The 24,692-nt window shown below is 41.8% G+C and overlaps 1 protein-coding gene across 1 annotated transcript in view; it reads right to left on the bottom strand.

The window, feature by feature from the left end:
• Positions 1 to 24,692, bottom strand: part of nalcn (sodium leak channel, non-selective) — a 175,149-nt gene that overhangs the window by 78,216 nt on the left and 72,241 nt on the right. The window lies entirely within an intron of this gene.

The raw sequence follows: 24,692 nt of genomic DNA, 5'->3' as shown, positions 1-24,692 counted from the left end.
TACAAATTCTTTTCATTGTAATGTCACTTCCATACACAGGACTTTCTGTACCTATGTCTGACTCATCAGAAATGACACCTCAGGAGATCTGATAGCAATAACTAATAATAAAAAGGCTTGCATTTATATAGCACCGTTCAAGGTCCCAGGACATCCCAAAATGCTTTATAGTCAATGAAGTACTTTTGAAGCCTTGTCATGTAGGGAATGCGGCAGCCAATGTGTGCACAGCAAGCTCCCAGAAACAGCAATGTGATAATAATCAGATTTTTTTTTTTTAAAGTGATGTTGATTGAAGAATAAATATTGACCAGGACACCCGGGAGAACTTCCCTGCTCTTCAATATAGTGCCACGGAATCTTTTATGACCACCTGAGATGGCAACCAAAAGATGAAAGCACATCACAACATAGAATGATATAACACAGAAGGAGGCCCTTCAGCCCATCACGCCTGTGCCGGCTCTTTGAAAGAGCTATCCAATTAGTCCCACTCCTCTGCTTTCCCCATAGCCCTGTAAATGTTTCTTGTTTAAGTATTTATCCAATTCCCTTTTGAAAGTTACTGTTGAATCTGCTTCCACCGCCCTTTCAGGCAGCGCGTTCCAGATCACAACAACTCACTGTAAAAAAAAAAATTCTCATCTCCTCTCTGGTTCTTTTGCCAATTACCTTAAAACTGAGTGCTATTGTTACTGACCTTCCTACCAATGGAAACTGCTTCTTCCTTTTTTTAAAATTCATTCATGGGATGTGGGCATCGCTGGCTAGGACAACATTTATTGCCCATCCCTAATTGCCATTGAGAAAGTGGTGGTGAGCTGCCTTCTTGAACCACTGCAGTTCTTGGGTTTACGTACACTCAGTGTTATTAGGATGGGAATTCCAGGATTTCAACCTTGTGACAGTGAAGGAACAGCAATATAATTCCAAGTCAGGATGGTGTGTGGCTTACAAAGGGAACCTGCAGGTGGTGGTGTTCCCAGGCATCTGTTGCCCTTGTCTTTCTAAGTGGTAGAGGTCACAGGTTTGGAAGGTGCTGTCTAAGGAGCGTGGGCGCATTGCTGCTACTGTGCCTCGGTGGTGAAGGGAGTGAATGTTTGTAGATGGGGTGCCAATCAAGCGGCTGCTTTGTCCTTGATTGTATCAAACTTCTTGAATGTTGTTGGAGCTGCACCCATCCAGGCAAGCGGAGAGTATTCCATCACACTCCTGCCTTGTAGATGGTGGACAGGCTTTGGGAGTCAGGAGATGAATTACACGCTGCAGGATTCCTAGCTTCTGACCTGCTCTTGTAGCCACAGTATTTATCTGGCTGGTCCTGTTCAGTTTCTGGTCAATGGTAACCCCCAGGATGTTGATAGTGGGGAATTCAGCAATCGTAATGCCATTGAATGTCAAGGGGAGATGGTTAGATTCTCTCTTGTTTGAGATAGTATTGCCTGGCACTTGTGTGTGATCAAGAATTATTCATTCAATCAGGTCTGTTGGTTTTCCAATTGGTGTGGGGAAATGATGTGTTACAAGGATGAACACATTAGATGGGGAAAGGGATGCTTGGAGGAGGTCAATCATGTGATGAAAGCTCCAGGAATACTTTGAACCAGAGTTGGAAACCCTAGATTAAGGGCAGAAGACTTTGTATCTTCTAACATACCAGGAGCAATGCCGCGGGAGATCGGCTAGTACTGTACATAAGCAACGCAGGATGAAGATTAGTGAACAGCAAGATTGCAAATTGTGGAGTGCTCAGAAGATGGCAGTAGAGAACTGTGCACCATAGCAGGTGAGGCCAAAAGAGTAAGCACAATCTTGTGATCATCGGTGAAGATTTCTGGCTACTTTCCAAACACATCAAATTGAGAGTTAGGTGTGATGCATTAGGACAATGAAATGAACACTAAAGGTGAAAACAAACATATAGAGACAGTAATTAGCGAACTGCAAACCTCCAAACCTATCCCAACAGGCATAACAGGTTGTCAACAGATGTTGTTGGAGCCATGTCTTTAGCTGCCTACATCCTTGAACTTTGCAGTCCTCCAGGGGAGGTAATACTCTGCAGACCAAGGATTTTGGGTCAGAAATGGCTGGGAAGTTGAGTCATTGGGATAACGCATTACCGGCCCTCACTTTATCAATTCATTAACAAAATCCAGGAATTTGCAGAGTTAAGTATATTGGCCTTGGAAGAGGTGCAGCACAGATTTCCCAGAATAATACTGGGGCTAAAAGGGTTAAATTATGAGGATAGATTTAATAAATTAGACTTGTATTCATTCCCGGAGGTGTATAGAAGATTAAAGGGTGATCTACTTGAAGATAGAGACAAACGATTTCCTCTAGTTGCGGGGGTGGGGGAGGGCGTGCGGAGTAGTTCAAATTCCCTTTGCAAGCCACACACCATCCTGACTTGGAACTATATTGCCGTTCCTTCACTGTCGCTGGGTCATAATCCTGGAGCTCCCTTCCTAACAGCACTGTGGATGTACCTACCCCACCTGGACTGCAGTGGTTCAAGAAGGCAGCTCATCACCACCTTCTCAAGAGCAATTAGGGATGGGCGATAAATGTTGGCCTCGCCAGCGATGGCCACTTCCTGTGAATGAGTGAATAAAAAAACATAAGGGGCATAACCTTAAAATTAGAAAAGCAAAGCTGGAAATTTGAAATAAAAAGAGAAAATACTCAACAGGTCGAGTAGCATCTGTGGAGACAAATCAGAGTTAATGTTTCAGGTGGATGACCTTTCATCAGAACATATTTATTACCTTAAAATTAGTGCCAGGTCATTCAGCAGTGTTGTTAGGAGGCACTTCTTCACACAAAGACTAGTGGAAATCCAGAACACTCTCCTCAAAAAGCTGTTGAGGCTGGTGGGGTCAATTGAAAATTTCCAACCTGAGAGCCATAGATTTATTTTTGGGTAGGAGTTATTTAGTGTTACAGAACCAAGGCAAGTAAATGGAGTTAAGATACAGATCAGCCATGATCTAACTGAAAGGGGGAACAGGCTTGGGGGGTTGAATGGCCTCCTCCTATTCATTTGTTCTGGGATACACCAGGAGTTCTGACTCTCTGCATGTTGCTGGATGATTTGCATTGTTCTGCAGTCAGCTTCGCTAAAACTGAATAAAGAACCATCTTGATATGAGGCTCCCCTTTGAACCTAATGGTGATCTTGAAATTGCTGGATTTAGGGCATTTTTAAGAAATATTCCTGATAATTAATGCTGTAGAGGACCTTGTTAATGACCTCTTTCATGGTCCTGACATGACACTCAACAATGGAGGCCCAGAACAGAACCAGCAGAAGCGGAGGAGACACTCTCACTCTAGCAGGCAGTGAATTGTTCCTAGAGGTTTTTTTGTTTTATTCTTTACTGCTTTGGCAGTAGATTTGTGCCATCCTTGCATTCACACTCCTGTTAGTGTCTGAAGGCAAACGTTTTCAGGGCACAGAGCTGTTATGACACTCAGAAGATACAAATTAGATATATTGCTTTCAGAAATTAACACTTTGGGATCCAGTGTCTGAGTAACTTGAGACGCGACGGGTGGAGCTATCGGCCTGCTTGTAACAGGCGACGATGGTTTCTAAAGCTCTCCACCACTGGGGGGCTTTTCCTCACCTCATTTCTGGGTCTGTTGTAGACCCTTTGATATAGATTGATCACTGTGATGAGTCAGTAACTGCATTATTATTGTATCATATGACAAGCAGGATGATAGACAGTGAGCTTGATAGACCAGGGTCTATCAGCTAGCAAATCCCATGAAAAAAGTGCAATGATGCACCCACTGGGTTTTCCACTATTCCTGATCATGATGGACAGGCAGCTGCTTCTGTATTTCATGAGTTCAGAATATTTGAACTTTTTACACATTTGCCAGTCACTCTCAATTCTCACGGCCCAATACAGCACTTCCTAAACTCAACCTGATTACTGTGTCTCTTTTAAATTTCTTACTTTTCCTTTCTCTCAGCCGTGGCTCAGTGGGTGGCAGTCTCAACTCTGAGTCAGAAAAAAGAAAGGACTTGCATTTATATCACAGTTTTCATGACCACAGGGTGTCCAAAGATGACATGCTTAAGTCCTGGAGTGGGACTTGAACCTATGAACTTCTGACTCGGGTGAGAATGCGACCCACAGAGCCATAGCTGACACACAAGAAGGTTAAGGGTTCAAGTCCCACTCCAGAACTTGAGCATAAAATCCAAGCTGCCACTCCAGTGCAGTACCGGGTGAGTGCTGCACTGTTGGATGTGTTGTCTTTTGGATGAGATGTTAAACTGAGGCCCAGGCTACTCTCAGGTGGGTGTAAAAGATCCCATGGCACTATTCTGAAGAAGAGCAGGGGAGTTCTCCCCAGTGTCCTGGCCAATATTTATCCCTCAATCAACAACACAAAAACAGATTAACTAGTCATCATCACATTGGTGTTTGTGGAATCTTACTGTGTGCAGATTGGTTGATGTGTTTCCTTCAAAACAGTGACTGCACTTCAAAAAGTACTTAATTGGTTGCAAAGAGCTTTGGGTATCCTGTCGTCATGAAAGGGGCTATATAAATGAAAGTCTTTCTTTCCATCTCTTTTCTACTCATCTAGTGAGAATTATTTTTTGCTCATTTATCAGGCCATGTAGATTGCCTTGACATTAATTTGAGACTAAGAATTATAGGGTAAAAGATGTGATTAATGACTCATGGTGCTTTACAGTGTCCACCCTCTGATTACTTACACTTAATTGCATACTAGTTAATCTCCCGTGCTGTTCCACACAGAGAGTCAAGACCCACTGCAGTATTCAGGTCAAGCAAAATTAGAGGGCGGCGAATAAATGGACCCAAATCGAGGTCAGGCAAAGGATAGAGGGGAGGAGGAGTTGTCATGCTGCTCAGTTGAGGACAGGACGTGGTTGGGGAGGGTGGGAGGGGTGGAGGGGGTGGAGGGGTGAGGGTTTGATGAAATGCTGTTCAGTTGCAGGGGCAGAGGGAAGGCTCCTGTTAGATGACAGAAGCGAAATGCAGCACTGTTATGATCCACTCATTGATTTTAATGTACAAGAGATGCAAGAATGATGATCAGAGGGAGAAGCAGGCTTTCACATAGTTTACCATGATTTGTGCATAACTTTGAGAAATGGTGTATGTTAACCATTCTGTTAGTGCAGAGACGTGCTTGCTTTACAGAAGCATGCAGTGATATTGGGCACCCATTACTAGAAGCAAGAAGTGGGGGGGGGAGCGGGAAGAAGGGTGGGCAGGGGACAGGGGTGGGCAGGGGAGATTCAGAGAGTGGCATGTGATCTTGCAAGGAGTCTAGTATGGAGGGGGAAGGGGAGGAGCCTTCACAGGGGGCCTCACCCTTGTTCATAGGGTCCACACCCCAGAGGAAACTAACTGTACCTCAGTAAGGAGTAGTGTGAGCGAAGACTGTTCTTACCAGAGAAGGAAGTTGCAGTTAATGGCCACAGCTGGTTGCATTGTCTGTGACATTGTCTCTTGAAGTTCTATGAATCACTCAGGGTTTAGCTGGAGACAGTCATAGAATTTACAACACAGAAACAGGCCATTCAGTCCAACTGATCAGTGTTTATGCTCCAGATGAATCTCCTCCCACTCCTCTTCAACTCACCCTATCAGCCTATCCTTTTTATTCCTTTCTCCCTCATGTATTTATCTCGCTTCCCCTTAAAATGCATCTACGTTATTTGCCTTAACAGCTCCCTGTGATAGTGAGTTCCACATTCTCCCCACTCTGGGCAGAGAAATTCCTCCTGAATTCCCTTTGGATTTATTAGTGACTATCCTATATTTATCACCCCTAGTTCTAGTCTCCCCCTGCAAGTGGAAACATCTCCTCTAAGTCTACTCTACCAAAACACCTTCATAATTTTAAAGACCTCTATCAGGTCACCCCTCACCCTTCTCTTTTCTAGAGATAAGAGGCCCAGTGGTACATTAGGGGCTGAAGGTTGAAAAATCGTTGCCCAATTTCTTCACCCCAGATAGAACCTTAGTGTCCTATACTGGAACTGCAGCAACCTTGTGTGGATTGGCGGGGGTGGGGATGGGGTGGTTTGGGGGTGGGTGGGGGTGTTGGGTGACAGCATTTCTGCTAATGTATCCCTGGATTTGGGTCAGCATCTATGGATTTCAATCTGGTTGGTCATGAGGACTCCTCCACCACGCATATGCCAACTAACTGGCCTATTGGCATTTTGGTCCCAGTTTATATGACCAAGGGGAGTTAAAATACAGTCGCCAACTTTTGTGGCAACATTTCCTCATGTGTTGGCCCTTTAAATGTAAGGAACGCACAAACCCTCTTCACAAAATTGACAAAGATTTGCATAATTTTGCACTCACAGATGCAGCCCTGCTTTTAAAAAAAATAAATACCAGAATAGAAACTCATTAAAATGTTCAGTGAATCTGTACTGCATTTGACATCAAGTACCTTGGTGATTGACATACACCTCCCCACTTCATGTTTCGAGTGCTAAGAGCCAATTTAAAACATTTTTCAAGAACCCTCGGTATCACATTAATATACAATACAAGCTTTTTCAAAAAGTATTCCAGCAGTATATTATTACAGAACATATATAGAATTTACAGCACAAAAACAGGCCAGTCAGTCCAACTGGTCTATGCTGGTGTTTATGAGCCTCCTTTCAACCTGACTTCAGCTCACCCTATCAGCATATCCTTCTTTTCCTTTCTCCCTGATGTGTTTATCCAGCTTCCCCTTAAATATATCTATGTTATTCGCCTCAACCACTCCCTGTGGTAGTGAGTCCCACAGTCTCACCACTCTCTGGATGACGTTTCTCCTGAATTCACTATTGGATTATTAGTGACTATCTCATATTGACACCTCTAGTTTTGGTCTCCCCCACAAGCAGAAATGTCATCTCTACATCCAAGTGAAATATTCGGGAAGAGAAATGTAGTATTTGTCGCACGCTAACTTTCAATGTCTGGTAAAGAAATAATAGACGCATTTGATTATTTCACTGCATAGACAAAGACACACAAGATCACAGTTGAACATCATCTAATGTAATCAGAGGGAAAGAGATGGAGGGGCCAATCACTCAAGCCACTCTTGTGCATTGCTTAGTGCCTGGTTATAGAAACTTGGGAGTTGGTCACTTAACAGGGCTTGGGAATAATGTATGAGAGACAAGAAAAAAATTCACCCCACACCTGGAATAAATAAATAGAAATTTCAAAGGTTTGATATGTGAGTTTCAGAAAGGGGAGAGTTTGGTGGTCAGCACAGCAATTTAAAACAGATGAAGCAGTACTGAACAATGGGAAGTGTATCCTGCTTTTCAAACACTTGCCATACAATATTAGCACCTGTATTTCAAGTCAGGAATTCCCAATATGTTTCCTGTTAAAATCCCAATTAAAGACACTTTTCTGGCTATCCAAATTTTTAAGAAAAAAATGTATACATATGTTACATAAATAGGATCATAAAATAATATTCCCGAATGGATGGTGGAAGCAGATTTAACAATAACTTTCAAAAGGGAGTTGGAAAAATACTTGGGAAAAAGGGTTGCATGGTTATGGGGAAAGGGAAAGTGGTGGAACTAATTGGAAAAGCTCTTTCAAAGAGATGGTACAGGCACAATGGGCCGAATAGCCTCCGCCTGTGCTATATGATTCTACAACAAATTAAATTGAACTTGTGGGAAATGATTGCTTGAATACATTGCAATGAACTTTCTCAATCCTGTACATATCTATGCACTTAATCCAAATTAGCATGACGGATGTGGCAAGTTCCTGGGTTATCTATGTAAGGTAATTGTTGCAGATATCGAACGATGAAGAATCTTATGTAGTGCATGGATACCTAAGCATGATTGTCACTCTCTCGACGTAGCAAATATAGGTTAAACCAAAGCCTTCATTTCCATATCAGTAGCTTTCACAGCAAGTTTGCACACAGAAGAACATCTTGGGACTCCCACATCACACCACTGTTGCGATTAATTAGCATTTTTAAATCCTTTTTTAAAAATAAAAACTTAAGCTCACTGGCATGACAATCTATTAATGATCTCTACAAGTCTCCTTTTTTAAAAAGACTAAAAAAAAAGTGTTTTCAGCATAGAATCCAAGTAACAACCAATGATTTAAAAGCCTAGCTATCACAAGTAAAGGTAAATAACAGATACGTTTAAGGGGAAGCTGGATAAACACACGAGGGAGAAAGGAATAGAAGGATATGGTGATAGGGTGAGATGAAGAGGAGTGGGAGGAGGCTTGTGTGGAGCAGAAACAGACATAGAACAGTTGGGCCGAATGGCCTGTTTCTGTGCTGTAAATTCTCTCATTTTTAGTGATAAACCTTTCGAACTGACATAAAATATGGTTAATAAAAATTGTCAAGCTAGAATATTTCATGGATTTGACAGTGGTACATGGACATACTGGGAACTTTTATTCTATGTTTTCCATAGATTAGTTTCCTTCTGGGTTCAGTGAGTTGACAATCAAAGTACCTGAGCTAAAAGCAAAATACTGCAGATGTTGGAAATCTGAAATAAAAACAGAATGTGCTGGAAATATTCAGCAGGTCTGGCAGCATCTGCAGAGAGAGAAGCAGAGTTAACATCTCAGGTCTGTGACCTTTCATCAGATGTTCTGAGGATAGGTCACAGACCTGAAATGTTAACTCTGTTTCTCTCTCCACAGATGCTGCCAGACCTGCTGAATATTTCCAGCACATTCTGTTTGTATTTCCAAGTACCTGAGCTATTTTGCAAGTAGCAGTACATATGATCCCAACCAGCCAATTTCAGCTATTTACCCACTGCCTAGGATGCTTTGCAAACTCTTTCCCAAGCACGCATTGTCCCACTCAAAGTACACAGTCAGAATGACACTGCAATAACAGATTAAAACTCAACCCTCAAGAATCATCAAATTTTCATTGCAGTTGAGATAGGAACTATGGAGGAGGCGAGAGTGTTAGGAATCCAAGAACAGAAATCATGAAGCTACTGGACAGATACAAAATGTTAATAGAATGTTAGCCTTTGTCGCAAGGAAAGAGGAATACAAAGGGGTAGAATTTAGATACCGTTGTATCAATCTCTGGTTAGACCACAAATGAAGAACTGCACTCAGTTCTGGACACTATACCTCAGGCAGCACATACTGAGCTTAGAGGGAGTGCAGTGTGGATTCATCAGAATGATACCAGGAATAAAAGAGTTAAACTATGAGAACCAGTTGCATAACCTAGGCTTGTATTCTCTTGAGTATAGAAGAATAAGGAGTGATCTAATTGGGGTGTTTAAGATGATTAAAGGATTCGATAGGGTCGATAGAGAAAAACTATTTCCTCTGGTGGGGGGGGGGGGGGGGGCGGTGGAGTCCAGAACGAGGGGGCAGAATCTTAAAATTACAGCCAGGCCGTTCAGGGGTGATGTCAGGAAGCACTTATTCACATAGAGGGGAGTGGAAATCTGGAACTCTCTCCCCCAAAAAGCGGTTGAGGCTCAGGGTCAATTGAAAATTTTAAAACGCGATAGGCATTATGGTCGGCATGGACGCGGTGGGCCGAAGGGCCTGTTTCTATGCTGTATGACTCCATGATTGATTTGTGTTCGGTAAGGAGATTAAGGTTTATGGAATTAAGGCTTGAAATGGAGTCAAGATACAGAACAGTCATGATTTAATTGAATCTATTGATCTTAGTTTTGAAATTTTCAATTGACCCCAGCCAAGCCTCAACAGCTTTTTATTGGGGTGGGGGAGTGAGTTCTTGCTGCAAACTGTTCAAATATCTGATACGTCTGATAACTTTATAAAACACTGGTTCGGCCTCAACTGAAGTATTGTGTCCAATTCTGGGCACCAATCTTCAGGAAGGATGTGAAGACATTGGCGAGGGTGCAGAAAAGATTTACGAGAATGATTCGAGGGATGCGAGATATCAGTTACGGGAATAGATCGGCAAAACTGGGACTGTTCTCCTTGGAGGGGAGATTTGATAGAGGTGTTCAAAATCATGAGGAGACTGGACAGAGTAGATAGAGAGAAACAGTTCCTGTTGATGGAAGGATCGAGAACCAGAGGACACTGATTTAAGGTGACTGGCAAAAGAACCAGAGGCGGCATGAAGAAAAACTAGGTTACACAGCGACTAGTTAGGATCTGAAATGCATTGCCTGAGAGAGTGGTGGAGGCAGATTCAACCATGGCTTTCAAAAGGGAATTGGGTAATTACCTGCAGAAAAAAAAAGATTTTCAGGGCTATGGGGAAAAGGCAGGGGAGTGGGACTAGGTGAGTTGCTCTCATAGAGAGCTGGCATGGACATGATAGGCCAAATGGCCTCCTTCTGTGCTGTTACCATTCTACGATTCTATGATTCTAAGTGTTGGTATGGATGAATCAGCAAGTTGATGCTTGTTCAAACTGGCTGAAGGCAAAGCGTCTGCTTTTGTGGCATTGTGAACAAATGAACAACAGAAAACGATGTAGAAAGGTCATTCTACTGCTTTGTGTCCTGCAAAAAGTGTCCCATTTAGGCCATTGTCCAAGTAAATGAATAATTGTACAGGATAGGAATTATTAAAATAAAGCTAAAACATAAACAGCTCAGGAAGTAACACCTAAAGAAAATGGAAGAAAAAAGTGAGAATAAAGATTAAATTGCACAACTTTAAAATACGTTATTAATTAATGCATTTTACTCTGGCTGTATAACCCAATTTTAAAATTATGGTGTGATGTCATCTTTTGTCATGTCTATGCCTGGGATCGTTAAATACATTAAATCTTCATCATAAAACAAATTTTAGGAACACACCGACTGGGCTTCTGATCAAGGCCACACTGCAATCAAGCAAATTATGAGCAGTCTTTTACTTAAATCAAATTGCGTTAGAATGATTAGAAATTTGCAAACTATAAGAGGGAGATTGATGACTACATTATTTCATTTAGAATTGAAGACTGGGAGAACTGCACTCAAACACTTGCACGTGATTCCTGATAGAAACATTTAAATTATACAGATGCAGTGAAATAGATTGTTAGCCTAGAACTAGATTTAGGATCGATATTAGATCTGGTATTCCCTTGCTTTCTAGTTTTCATATCCAATGCCGGAAATGTTTCTTTCAAAGAGAAACACACTATAAAATAATGGAGAGCTTTTTTTTTTGCCTTACTGGCAGTTTTATCTGAATCTAATGCTTACGATCATGTCACATCACTCGATACCGGACTCTCGGATGCAATGATATTGGGAGCTGGGTTCCGAACTGAAAGACCGAAGGAACATTACGGATCCCAGGATCAGTACCGGAAAGAAATTGATGGAAAACTTGTTGCCACAACACATTTAGCAGCAATGCAAACAAACAAATACCTCACTTAGTATGTACATTCAGAACTCATTTAATCATCAACATATCTTTAATCAGCCTTCCAACAGGACTTCCTTCCTTCAAAGCTATGACAAGTCCAAAGGAATCAGAACCACACTTTTTCCCTTCACCATTCAGCCCATCGTGCCTGTGCCAGCTCTTTGAAGGAGCTATCCAATTAATCCCACTCTACCCTGCTCTTTCCCCATAACCCTGCAAATTTCTCCTCATTGAATATTTATCCAACTGCGTTTTGAAAGTTGCCATTGAATCTGCTTCCCTTTCATTCTAGATCACAGTAAATCACGGTGTTGTAAAACATCTCTCATCTTGCTTTTGCTTTGGTGCTGACAAAACTCACTTATGTTTACAAGTTATCTTATTTTTAAAACCCTATATTGTCAAGGAATTCTGGCTTTCAGACAATAAACTCCTATTCAATAAATCAAGACGCTAAATATTTTATTTGTTTGTGGGAGTCACTTGGCTAGGCAACCATCCCTAAATACCCTTGAACTGAGGGGCCTGCTAGGGCATTTAAGAGTCAACCACATTGCTGTGGGTCTGGAGTCACATGTGGGCCAGACCAGGTAAGGACGGCAGATTTCCTTCTCTCGTTAGTGAACCAGATGGGTTTTTACAACAATGGTTTCATGGTCAGACTAGCTTTAAATTCCAGATTTATTAATTGAATTCATATTTCACCATCTGCTGTGGTGGGATTTGAACCCATGACCCCAGGGCATAAGCCTGGGCTCTGGATTACTAGTCCAGTGACATTACCACTAGGCCATTGCCTCCCCTATGAGACTATATTTGTGGCACTAGGTTAAAATGCTAACCGTGCTACTAAAAAGAATTAAAAATCCCTTCAAAAATGTTTTACAAAAAAAAGTTGAGAAGTTTGAAATAAAAATTTTCATATGGAGGTTGGTGTGAACGTTAAACTTTGAAAGCAACGCAAACAGATTTTATTCGGAAAAAGAGCTTTCATTCTGAAATTTCATTTTGCAAGGATTCCCAAGGCCTGTACTTGAAGGTAACACTCATGCTATTGTTATGGCAAGAGCTTACGCAATGGCTAATGTTGGATTCAGTGGTCAGAAAACGGAAGCATAGTTGTTTTCGACAGCTCGAAACTTAAATCTGCAGGTCAGACGTGTTTAACCCTTTCAGTTTTTCCAAAACAGAAGCCCAGCAAGTTTGAAGAGAATTTTCAGAAAGAGCTAAGCATTAAATTATTGTTGTCCTATTAACATCTCCCTTTTGTTATTTAATCTCTCCTAGCCTCCTCCCTATCGAAGATCTCCCCTTTTGTTCTTCCCTCCCTTACACCTCACCTCTTTTCCCTTGCCTCTCTACTTGTTTACAAAGTGTTAAGTCTCAAACATCTTCCAGTTCTGATGAAAGGTCATCAACCTGAAACATTAACTCTGATTCTCTTCGCAGATGCTGTTCGATTCGCTGAGTAGTTCCCGTATTTTCTGTTTTTACTAATTACTCATATATCAAGCTCCCCTTCAAGTCACACACCATCCTGACCTGGAAATATATCATCACTTCTTCATTGTCGCTGGGTCACAATCCTGAAACTCCCTCCCTAACAGCACTGTGGGTGTACCTACACCACATGGACTGCAGTGGTTCAAGAAGGTAGCTCACCACCACCTTCTCGTGGGTAATTAGGGATGGACAACAAATGCTGGCCTTGCCAGTGATGCCCACATTCAGTTAGCAAATAAGAAAGATATGCATTTAGTATACTATTCACTTTTATCCACCTATATATAATTTCATGTAAGCTCTGGTTGCTGGGAAATTAGATGAACGTTGAGCCAGTGTACATCCTAATTGGCAGGTCCATTTATTCAGCCTCAAGGTTAGTGAAGCAGAACCAGAGAGGTCTATTTACTATGGCAATAAAAAACATACAAGCCCGTTTAGTCTTGTTTGATCAGTGAATAGAGACAATTTCATGACAATGCATTAATTCTGCCTTGGATTTAAATTAAATTCCCAGAATGGTCCCAAAAAAAAAAGTGGAAAAATCTACAAATACAGGCAATTCCTGAGTACCATCAGCTGGAAACAAAGGAGGTGATTCCTTGTTTCCTTTATTCTGAGATTCTAAATGCATGCATAAAAAAAATTAGGATTTCAATACAAATTGGTCAAGACTACGGAATTGTACCCTGAAATGAATTGGATATCCAGTTTTGATAAAGATTCCAAGCTTTGTAACATAGCAAAAAGAACTCATGCACAAAGGTTTTGGATCACAAGATGTTGCTGTGTGCATATTAATATTTAAGTCTAAATTCTGAGAGCCCCCGTTGGTGATGCCAACTCTGCTTGGATATATTCTTGCAGATATCACCATATGGGACCTCCAGCCTCCAAAGGCCCCGCCTCCACACTCTGGCAATTGGTCATCTGACATGTACATCCTCGCGATACCCCATCTTCCCACAGCCAACTGGAAAGCAAATGATCTCCTCATTGATAGTCAACAGTCATCCAATCAGGCAAACAGCTTCCCCACCCCCCTGTCCACTATTTTTACAACTAATAAACAAAAGTATTGAATGAAAATTACATTGTTTTTTTTTGCGATTTCTCTCCCAGGTGTTTGCTTGTAACAGTGTCCTGGAGATTAATCTTCAGTTCCTGGAGACTTCCTGGCAACATTAGCTCATACTGATGGGCTGATACCTTGGGCCTGATTTTAACTCTATCTCAGTGAATGGTGTTGAGATGTTAAAATCAGGCCCAAGCTCGTCTCCCACACAAACTTAGAAAATTAATCTCTTCATGAGGAGAAATTTCTTCACTTAGAGGGATGCAATTCTTTAGAATTCTCTACCCCAGAGGGTTGTGGATGCTCCATCATTGAATATATTTAAGGATGGGATAGAAAGGGAATTGAGGGATATGGGGAGCGGGCGGGAAAGTGGAGTTGAAGTCCAAGATCAGCCATGATCGTATTGAATGGCGGAGCAGGCTCAACGGACTATGTGGTCTACTTCTGCACCTGTTTCTTATGTTCTTAAGTGAACATTAAAAACCTTTGTTTTAAGTTTTTCTGTTTATAAATCTATAATAATGTTAATAACTTCCATCTGCATGCACTTTATGTACAAAACCTTATTTCCTGTTGTCACATTATTGTCACACTTCAGTGTCAGGCATGGCTCAGTAGGTAGCACTCTCACCTCTGAGTCAGAAGGTTGTGGGTTCAAGTCCCAGTCGACTTGAGCCCAAAATCCAGGCTGACAGTGCAGCACTCCCCCAGCACTTCACTGTCAGAGGTGCCGTTTTTCAGATGAGACGTTAAACCGAGGCCCCGGTTTCCCTCTCAGATGGATGTAAATGATCCCATGGCCACTATTTTGAAGAGCAGGGGAGTTCACCCCATTGTCCTGGCCAATATTTATTCCTCAACCAACATCACTATAAAAACAGATTATCTGATCATTATCTCATTGCTGTTTGTGGGAGCTTGCCGTGAGCAAATTGGTAGCTGTGTTTCGTACACTTCAAAAGTACTTGGCTGTAAAATGCTTTGGGACATTCTGAGATCAAAGCAGGCGCTACATGAATGAAAGTCTTCATTATAAATTCCTATACTTACATTTTACTGGGAGCTGGCAAAATGAACACTAACTACACACTCATATCAGTGGTGGCGCTCTCACCCCCATAGCTTCACATCTCACAGCTCTTTAACGTATACTTTCAGGGAAACTCTAACCAGCTCAACTACTTTGCTACCCTAATTGCTGGAAGCTTTGCTATTAAACATAAAATTAAAGTATTATACAAAAAAAATACAGAATATGACTTTATAAAAGGGAGTGTATTACTTCCCTATGCTGCCTCTGCTATTATCTCATGCGTTCAAGTCAGCTTCAACCTGGAGACCACACTTGGAGCTGGATTTTATGGGCTCCCCTGGGGCGGGGTCAGAGGCGGCGATGGAGCAGGGAGAATTGCGACAGGTGGCGTGGGGCGGAGAGCCCATTGCCTCCCCATCACCAAGCGATCTCACCTGGGATGGGATAGGCCGACATCGGCCTTTCTGCCCAGAGGCCAACGATGGCCCTTAAGTGGGTTGGGGGGCGGGGGCACGAAAAGGAAGAGGCGCGCTACCGCCACCTTTTCGGCCTGGTGATGGAAGCCCCGCCTCCAACACAAAATCCAGCCCTTGATTTGGACTACAAACGTGGGACAGGAGCTCCAACAGTTTAATAGGAAATTTTACACAATGTACAGCACAGGAACAGGCCATTCAGCCCAACCAGTCCATGCCAGTGTTTATGCTTCTCATGAGCCTCCTCCCACCCTACTACATCTTACCCTATCAGCGTATCCTTCTATTCCTTTCTCCCTCGTGTGTTTATCTAGCTTCCACTTAAATGTATCGATGCTATTCGTTTCAACTATTCCATGTGGTAGCGTGTTCCACATTCTCTCCATTCTCTGGGTGAAGCAATTTTCTGTGACATAAAAAAAATCAGATAAAAGCCAAAGGCAACTTAGGTTTGTAAATTGAGAAAGGCCAAAGGTCAAAGTGCAGACACCACCGAATCTGAAAAGAAGCAGGAAATAAAATGAGGGTATTCTAGAATTAATGGAGTTGATGGAAAATGTAAGAGAGGGGAAGCAGAGAAGAAAATGGATGACAGATATAATGAACTGGATGCAGTTGACCTGTGCAGAATGTGTAAGGACAGCACAGGATAGACAGAGGTGGAGATCCATGTCAGTCAACCTTCTGGGAAGAAGGTGATACCAACGAACGAAGAAGCAATAGGGACACACTTTCTACAGAAACAGCCATGAGAAACCTCCCACTTTGTAATTCAAAGAAAAATCCATGGCATATTGTTGCTGTTAAAAACATAAGTTTTGTTAGTGATAGGTCAAATGCTTGTTTATTAGTTATCCTGAAATAAGACTGGAGTCAAATAAAAATACACATATCGATTGGAAGCCTTGCAAGAACTCCAGTGGGGTTTTACAGCTGAACAGATTATCTGTGAACTGAAAATGGAAAAGGTCTCTATTTTCCGACTCTGCATTTTGTGTGTGCAGTTCATAGATATGTTATCACAGCGATAGCAAGTATGAAGCTCGTACTTACATTACAGATAAACCTCTTCCAAATGGTTTTTATTTTGGAGGGTGCAGAAGAGATTTCCTAGACTGGCACCAGGTATGAAGGGACTCCAGTTATGTGGAAGATTGGAGAAGCTGGGATTGTTCTCCTTATGGCAGGGTACATTAAGGGGAGATTTAAAAGAGGTGCTCAAAATTCTGAGAGATTTTAATAGATTCATCAAGGAGAAACTGTTTCCACTGGCAGGAGGGTCAGTAACCAGAGGGTCAGTAAACAGATTTAAGATAATTGGCAAAAGAACCAGAGAGGGAAATGAGGAGTTTTTTTTTTTACACAGTGAGTTGTTGTGATCTGGAATGTGCTGCCTCAAAGGGTGGTGGAAGTAGATTCAATAATGACTTTCAAAGGGGAATTGGATAAATACTTGAAAAAGAAAAATTGCAGGGCTATGGGGAAAGAGCAGGGGTATGGAATTAACTGGATAGCTCTTTCAAAGAGCCAGCATAGACACGATGGGCTGAATGGCCTCTTTCTGTGCTGTAGGATTGAATGATACTAGGACAGAATTTCCCCTTCTAACAAAAAGGAAAAAAATTCAGCACATTTTATAATTCATCAAACGACACAAATATTTATACCATTCAAACATTAATATCAAAGGTTATTACAGTATGCAAGTTTTTCAGAACGTGAAATATTTGGAGACATTCCACATTTGTGCTTTTCTTAAAAAAAGGGTTTGCAATAAAGGATAGCAAACCCTTAATTTTGTTAATCATAGCCCATATAAAAGAGTAACATTCTAGAATGCAGCAGTTAAAAGCTACAAGATATTCAATGAAAGGTGGTTGCCAAAAAACCCCAATAGTTTTAATCAGTTGTTAATAGCACGCTGTTAAGTGATTTGGATTTACAGATGCCAATCGGCAGGCACCACTACAAACAATTTTTTTTGCTGGAAGAGAGCTGAAGCAGGGTTTTAATTAATTTGGCTCCAGCTGGACTCCATTTGCCTTCACACTCCAGTAAGAGCTACGCAGAAGTGAGCATTAACCCCAGTCACCTGCCACTAGTCCACTTCATCCATCAAACAAATGTGTTCTGATCGTAAAATGATGTGACTATTTAGACGGTACTTCATTAAAATAGCAAAGTATTCATTATGTTAAAATCTGCCTGCAAAACACAAATTATAATACTTCCTGAACAGGTGAATTATTCACTTTTCATCATAACTTGGAGAACATTGCCTCTTCACACACACATCACAAACACACCCCACCCCACAAAAGATTAGCTTACCAAATGTGGAAAAAGCGTAGGTTACAGTTGCCTCTTTAAAGCTTTATCACTTCCTGCTTCTGTCAAACATCGCCTCCCTACCAACATCCACAAACAAAGCAAACTTTCTTCTTTTTGACCAGTAAAGCACCAAGTCTCGTTCCCCCATCACCCCTGTGTGCACTGACCCACATTGGCTCCCGGTTAGGCAACTCGTTGATTCAAAGATTCTCACACTCGTGTTCAAATCCCTCCATGGCCTTGCCCCTCCCCATCTCTGTAACCTTCTCTGATCCTACAACCCTCCGAGATCTCCGTGCTCCTTCAATTCAAGTCTCTAGCGGATCCCTGATTTTCATTGCTGTGCCTCCAGCTGCCTGGACCCCAACACTCTGGAATTCCCTCTCTAAACCTCTCCACCTTTAAATGCTCCTTAAAACCCCTCTTTGACCAAGCTTTTGTCATCTGTCCTAATATCTCCTTATGTGGTACAGTATCAAATTTTGTTTGATAACGCTCCTGTGAAGCATCTTGGGATGTTTTCCTATGTTAAAGATTCTATATAAATACAAGTCGTTGTTCCCAAACTGCAACTTTAACAGATATCAAACGAGGGATGACAGAGACTCTGCGAAGCATACACGTGTCCCTGTAACATTCACCATTATCCTTAGTTGATAAATGTATGTAGCTTGTATAGACAATTTATAAAAATAAGAATCAAATATGTTAAATTAAAGTATATCAAGTACAACAATTAAATCGCCATCAACTGTCAGTTTACATGTGTGTTTATCTATTGGTCAGTCTTGTCTAATATGTAATCTTAAGTGTAGATGGTTATTATCACTAGTTTCTTAGCACTGTGAAAGCTAATAACAGATCTGAGACATCCTGTTCCCTTAGCGTATTCTTCTTTGAATCAGAACAGTATGACAAAGTCAATTAAGATCAAACCGTGAGTCATCCCATCACAATGTGAAAATAACATAACATTTCACTGCTTTCTTTTAATTTAAAAAACAAAATTACAGTGAAGTCCAAACAAATTGAAAAATAATATTTTGCAGCTGAAAAGCTGTAATAGCAAAAATGAAAAAATCTGAAAACTGAGATACCAGAATTGAGAGGTTATAACGATCAGGAAAGAATTAACAGGCTGAGGCTCTTTTCTCTAGAAAAGAGAAAATTGAGGGGTGACCTGATAGAGGTCCTTACAATTATGAAAGGGTTTGACTTATGCTATTCACCCCACTCTTTGTGGTAGCAAGTACCACATTCTTACCACTCTCTGGGTAAAGAAATTTCTCCTGAATTTCCTGTTGGATTTATTCGAGACTATCTGGAATCTACTGCCAGCTCCTTAGACAGCACCTTCCAAACCCGTGAACTCTACTAGCTAGAAGGACAAGGGCAGCAGATGCATGGCAACACCACCACCTGCAAGTTCCCCTCCAAGTCACACACCATCCTGACTTGGAACTATATCGCCGTTCCTTCACTGTCGCTGGGTCAAAATCTTGGAACTCCCTTCCCAACAGCACTGTGGGTGTACCTACCCAACACAGACTGCAGTGGTTTAAGAAGGCAGCTCACAACCACAATCTCAGGAATGATAATAAATGCTGGCCTTGCCATTGATGCTCACATCCTGAGAACGAATAAAAAAGGGAAGAAATATCATATGGAGCATTGAAACAAGTGTTTTTTCCCACACTTTTGTTTATTAAAATATTGGAGATGAAAGGGTAAGACAGTTTGATTGGGTGAGGTGAGGTGGTTGGAAACAGGAGGACATGTCATGAAACCTCCAGGAATTAATAAAGAACATAAGAAACAAGAGTAGGAGTTGGCCATACAGCCCTTTGATCCTGCTCTGCTCGTAAACAAGATCGTGGCTGATCTCCAACCTCCACTTTTCCACATTATCCCCTTGTCCCTTAATTCTTCCAATCAGAGTTGGCAATCTCAACTATGACATGTTGTGGACCTCGAATGCCTCAAGCTTCTACCTTGGATAATATAGGTGTCTACTGTTGTATTATCTGTCGCAGAGAATTAATACTTAACCAAAGAGGAAGAAGAAAACGGACTAATAATTTGATATAGGCGACAGACTTAACAAATATAATGTAGGTAACAGGCCAGAGTAGGGGTTGCCAACCCTCCAGGATTTGTCTGGAGTCTCTACCACTCGAAGTTTCATTGCCAGGATACTACTGCAAGCAGACCTGGGGAAAAAAATCATTGAGGAGTTAATTAAAAGTGTGTTTAATTCCCCATTTTCCTTGAACACACTTGTTCACACTTGTGGACACAATTTGAAAGTTTGCAGATGATGTGAAACTTGGAAGCATTGTGAACTGTGAGGATAGTGTAGAACTTCAAAAGGACATAGACAAGTTGTTGGAATGGGCAGACAGGTGGTAGATGAAGTTCAATGCAGGGAAATGTGAAGTGATTCATTTTGGTAGGAAGAACATGGAGAGACGATTTTGAATAAAGGGTACAATTCTAAAGGGGGTGCAGGAGTAGAGGGACCTGTGTGTATATGTGCATAAGTCATTGAAGGTGGCAGGACAGGTTGAGAGAGCTGTTAATAAAGCATACAGTATCCTGGGCTTTATTAATAGAGGCATAGAGTACAAGAGCAAGGAAGTTATGTTGAACTTATATAACACACTAGTTCGGTCTCAGCTGGAGTATTGCATCCAGTTCTGGGCACCGCACTTCAGTAAAGACATGAGGGCATTGGAGAGAGTACAGAAAAGATTCATGAGAATGATTCCAGGGATGAGGAATTTCAGTTATGAAGATAGATTGGAGACGTTAGGACTGATTTCCTTCTCAGAAGAGAAGGCTGAGAGGTGATTTGATAGAGATATTCAAAATCATGAGGGGTCTGGCCAGAGTAGATAGAGAGAAACTGTTCCCACGCGTGAAAAGATCGTGAACGAGAGGGCACAGATTTAAAGTATTTGGTAAGAGAAGCAAAAGTGATATGAGAAAAACATTTTCATGCAGAGAGTGGTTAAGGTCTGGAATGCGCTGCCTGAGAACGTGGTGGCGACAGGTTCAATTGAAGCATTCAAAAGGGAATTAGACAGTTAAATGAAAGGGAAGAATGTGCAGGGTTATAGGGAGGAGGCGGGGGAATGGAACTGAGTGAATTGCTCTTTCAGAGAACCAGTGCAGACATGATGGGCTGAATGGCTGCCTTCGGAACTGTAACAATTCTGTGATTCTGTTTATTAATTATAAAAATATTGAAGATGGAAGATAAAAGTCTGCTTGATTGACAGTCAAGGATCATCCAATTGAGTAATGAACAGTCAATCACTTTCCAAATGGGAAGGCTGAGCAATACAAGGATGGGCATGTGAGGCGATCAATGGCAGGAGTGTTGGGGCGGGGCATTTGGAGGCAGGCAGTCATGTGATTAAACCCTCCAGGGATACGCCCTTGTTGGCCATTCTAGACGAGGGATAATTTTATGAGTTGGTGCTCCTGTTGGGAAGCCTTGCCTACTAGGAGGGAGCAATATAGCTGTGCATTGCCCCAGTTTCCCAATCCTTAAAATAAAATGATGTAAAACTGGTAAGCACATGTGGCCTGAATTTCCAACATGCGTTCCTGACAGGCAAGCAACCCTCTGTGACCATGGAATTATAATATCACCACCTCAGTGCATGTAACAGACCAAGAAATGTCATTAGAGAGCTAGAACACATCATTGGCATCATGAGCATTACCATTACATTCTCTTTATCATTCACCCCTATTCTTAAATGCAATTATCTCCAGAGGCAAGAAAGTGACTTGTATAAAACGATACCAAGATTAAAAGCACCATTTGCTTTTTCAATCGCACATTCAGGTACTCTGATGGTGACTGTTACTTTCAGCAGGCCATGATAATTAATTATTTTTACAACTTATTTTGTAGCACTGCAGTAGTGCACAGCATCTCATTGCAGTCGAGATTGGACAATTATTCTCAATAGGGCATTCTGCTCTAATTTGTACAGAATGTGTACACAAGGTAAAACTAGACAAGTACATGAAGGGAAAAAGGAAAAGGAGGATATGTTGATAGGGGCAAGTTGAAGAGGGGTACAAGGTGGCTCATGTGGAGCATAAACACCAGCATGGAATGGTTGGGCCAAACGGCCTGTTTCTGCCCTTCTTTGAAATATCGGATTGTTCGTCTTGTGATGGATGGGTATGCAGAGATGGGCCTTTCATAGAGTATTGTTGACTATGCATAAGCACTGAGTGCACAGTGGTGTAGAACGGGTCATTCGGGAGATACATTTAACTTAACACCAGGTGGAAACTAAATTAAAGCGAATCAGCTTCCCATTTTACATTCTCGCAGCTCACAATCACATCCCTCCCTCCCCCCACCAATTCACTATCACCCATTGTTAGTCCAGTGAGAAAAGTTGAAATTACCCTCATGGTATTTCACTGATGCCCTGTTTATAGTGGGCAGTATGGTTGGCATGGAGATGCACAGAATCTGTTGCAGGTTGATTCCAAGATTCAGCATCCGCATTATATCGTCCATCATATCAGGGTCAGTGTCTTCATAGATAACACTTGGTCAGTGTGTTAGTCTAGGGAGGAGTGTCTAGTGGTGATGTTCAAACCATCGTGAGTGTGTGGGGCAGGTTTAATGACGCTGCTCGTCTTTTCCTGCCATCATGTTTAGGCCATTGAAAAATCGTGTTTATTTTTAATGTCCTCCCTGATTCAAGCATCATCATTTAGAGAATTAGAAATTTAGTGTTAGGGTTTCCACAAGAAGATACTGAGGGATAGGATCTATTCCCATTTGGAAGAAAATGGGCTTATCAGTGATAGGCAACATGGTTTTGTGCAGGGAAGGTCATGTCTTACCAACTTAATAGAATTCTTTGAGGAAGTGACAAAGTTGATTGATGAGGGAAGGGCTGTCGATGTCATATACATGGACTTCAGTAAGGCGTTTGATAAGGTTCCCCATGGCAGGCTGATGGAGAAAGTGAAGGCGCTTGGGGTCCAAGGTGTACTAGCTAGATGGATAAAGAACTGGCTGGGCAACAGGAGACAGAGAGTAGCAGTAGAAGGGAGTTTCTCAAAATGGAGACGTGTGACCAGTGGTGTTCCACAGGGATCCGTGCTGGGACCACTGTTGTTTGTGATATACATTAATGATTTGGAGGAAAGTATAGGTGGACTGATTAGCAAATTTGCAGACGACACTAAGATTGGTGGAGTAGCAGATAGTGAAGGGGACTGTCAGAGAATACAGCAGAATATAGATAGATTGGAGAGTTGGGCAGAGAAATGGCAGATGGAGTTCAATCAGGGCAAATGCGAGGTGATGCATTTTGGAAGATCCAATTCAAGAGTGAACTATACAGTAAATGGAAAAGTCCTGGGGAAAATTGATGTCCAGAGAGATTTGGGTGTTCAGGTCCACTGTTCCCTGAAGGTGGCAACGCAGGTAAATAGAGTGGTCAAGAAGGCATACGGCATGCTTTCCTTCATCGGACGGGGCATTGAGTACAAGAGTTGGCAGGTCATGTTACAGTTGTATAGGACTTTGGTTCGGCCACATTTGGAATACTGCGTACAGTTCTGGTCGCCACATTATCAAAAGGATGTGGATGCTTTGGAGAGGGTGCAGAGGAGGTTCACCAGGATGTTGCCTGGTATGGAGGGCGCTAGCTATGAAGAGAGGTTGAGCAGATTAGGATTATTTTCATTAGAAAGACGGAGGTTGAGGGGGGACCTGATTGAGGTGTACAAAATCATGAGAGGTATAGACAGGGTGGATAGCAAGAGGCTTTTTCCCAGAGTGGGGGTTTCAATTACTAGAGGACACGAGTTCAAAGTGAAAGGGGAAAAGTTTAGGGGGGATATGCGTGGAAAGTTCTTTACGCAGAGGGTGGTGGGCACCTGGAACGCATTGCCAGCGGAGGTGGTAGATGCGGGCACGATGGAGTCTTTTAAGATGTATCTAGATAGATACATGAATGGGCAGGAAGAAAAGAGATACAGAACCTTAGAAAATAGGCGACATGTTTAGAGAGAGGATCTGGATCGGCGCAGGCTTGGAGGGCCGAAGGGCCTGTTCCTGTGCTGTAATTATCTTTGTTCTTTGTCATCCCTTGTTACTCTCAGTATCAATCACTCATTGTATTTCCATGAGCATAATCAAACTTTCCTCACCAAAGATGTTATAATAGATTCTAATTTTTGCGTCATTCACTGTAGAAACTGAACGAAAATAATTTTGCTAAGTTTATGACTTCATAATAGGGACTTTCTACAGGGATGAAAGTTGTGCAGAGACTGGAGAAGCTGGGATTGTTCTTACTGCAAGAGAAAATTAAGGGGTGATTTAATAGAGGTGCTCAAAATTATGAGGGGTTTCATTAGAGTAAGTAAGGAGAAACTGTTTCCAGTGGCAGGAGGGTCAGTAACCAGAGGACAAAGATTTAAGGCAAAGGAACCAGAGGAGAGATGAGGAAAATTTTACTTATGTAGTGAGTTGTTGTGATCTGGAACGCGCTGCTTGAAAGGGTGGTGGAAGCAGATTCAATAGTAACTTTCAAAAAGGAATTGGATAAATACTTGAAAAATAACATTTACAGGGTTAATGAGGAAAGAGCAGGGGTGGGGTGGGGGGTGCGGTGGGACTAATTGGATAGCTCAAAGAGCCAGCATAGGCACGATGGGCCGAATGGTCTCCTTCTATGCTGTACGATTCTATGAATACATACATGGCTTCCTTCAAAATATACATTTGTCAGTCAACTTCAGATCAAGCTAGGTAATAATGGATGTGTGGGTGTTTAGAAGGTTGGAATTGATGATAACACAGCTTGAGTGAA

The sequence above is a fragment of the Heterodontus francisci genome, chromosome 6, assembly GCF_036365525.1.
Source record: "Heterodontus francisci isolate sHetFra1 chromosome 6, sHetFra1.hap1, whole genome shotgun sequence".
In the NCBI taxonomy this organism is placed as follows: Eukaryota; Metazoa; Chordata; class Chondrichthyes; order Heterodontiformes; family Heterodontidae; genus Heterodontus; species Heterodontus francisci.
Note: the sequence above shows the minus strand (reverse complement) of the source record. Positions and strands in the feature narration are given on the sequence as shown.